This window comes from Dromiciops gliroides, chromosome 4 (genome assembly GCF_019393635.1).
Source record: "Dromiciops gliroides isolate mDroGli1 chromosome 4, mDroGli1.pri, whole genome shotgun sequence".
Taxonomy (NCBI): domain Eukaryota; kingdom Metazoa; phylum Chordata; class Mammalia; order Microbiotheria; family Microbiotheriidae; genus Dromiciops; species Dromiciops gliroides.
The window spans coordinates 239,609,073-239,610,601 of NC_057864.1; the positions used below are offsets into that span (position 1 = coordinate 239,609,073).

The 1,529-nt window shown below is 42.1% G+C and overlaps 1 protein-coding gene across 2 annotated transcripts in view; it reads left to right on the forward strand.

The window, feature by feature from the left end:
- The window catches only part of LOC122754245 (tripartite motif-containing protein 26-like), a 49,536-nt gene that overhangs the window by 42,927 nt on the left and 5,080 nt on the right, over positions 1-1,529 (forward strand). The window lies entirely within an intron of this gene.

The window sequence follows — 1,529 nt, forward strand, 5'->3', positions numbered from 1 at the left end:
TGTATCTGGGGTTACAGAGACAAAAATGAAATGTTTCTTCCCCTCAAGGATCTTCCATTCTATTATTTGGGTAAAGGTTGGACTAAATGATCTATAAGGATCCTTCTAAAGCCAAAATCTACTTCCAGCGTACCTGTTATATTACAGAAAGGGGTCAGAGAATCAGGAGATCTAGGATAAAATCCTGGTTCTCTCACTATCTGGGTGAACTTTGGTCTCACTTTCCTTGTCTGAAAAAAGAAGGGATCAGACTAGACGACCTCTAAGCTTCTAATTCTAAATCTTATGACCCTATTAGTTATGCCCATGTCCTCAGGAATGAAGGAGGCTAAATAATCAGTAGTTTCCAGAAGAGCTACAAGAGCTTTGTACCTATTTATGTACTAGCCCTTTGGCACCTTGTGGAGGCTGGGTTTCATTGAGAGGGGATGAATTGGCTGGCTTGAACCGTTTCAGGGTACGATCTACCTCTTTGTGCTGGGTCTATTAAGAAAGAGTAATAATCACAGTTGACCTTTTTATTTGTTTAATTTTCGGGGTCTGTAAGAGCCTGAGAGCTGAGCCATGGGACCAGAGGCCATCAGAGTTGAATGCACCTGGAACATTATGCAGGGGGCGGGGTGGTGAGGCTAAGGGGAGAACCTGGGAAGCATTGTCCTTTTGGAGAGAAAACAATATTATTGAAAGTGTTTGCAGAGCTGGAGAGCAACGGGGTACTAAATCTATGAGGTAGGAGAGCAGAAGGTCAGGACTTTGCTCCCTGTTATTACTCCTACTTGTTTGAACAGTGCAGGTCTGATGGGAAAGAGGGTTGGTTGCCTGTCCAATAATCACAAGTTCGTTTTGTTTCCAAGAATGAGCCTCATTGTACCATAAAACCAGATATCTACATATCTCCACAGTAATGCAGGACTTATCAGAAGGTCAAGGGAGTTGTCCCTTTAGTAACCCCTGGTTTGTTTCCCTTACAAAAGGAACACAAGGTTTCAGGATATTATAAAGATAGGTGCCTCTCTAGGGTCAGAACAAGGACTCACTAGAGTGGCAGAAGAATTGTAGTGATTATTTATAGGCTACTGTGAGGGCTTTATGTGTTTTCTGCTATTTTTGTGGGGTGGAATAAAGACTTCTTGAGCCCAGTAGAAGCATTGTTATTTGAGGGCTCCTATAGGAACTGTGGAATTTTGACCTTTTTTTAGATCCATATGTAGAGACCTAGATGTGAGCCACATTTGTAGATTTTGCAGAGGAAATCCTGGGTGGGAGCAACACCAGCCAAATAGCTATGGTTCTGGAGGTATTGTCTAAAAGATTGTACTGGTCTGTGTCCCTGGAGGACAGAGCCATGTTTTACTTTGTGGAAAGGGTCTAAAATGGATATAAGATGGTATAGTTCTAGTTCTAAGAGAGCAGCTTGTTGAACCCCTTCCTTTTTTTTGTTTTTTTTTGTTTTGTTGTTTTTTGTTGTTCTTGCAGGGCAATGGGGGTTAAGTGACTTGCCCAGTGTCACACAGCTAGTAAGTGTCAAG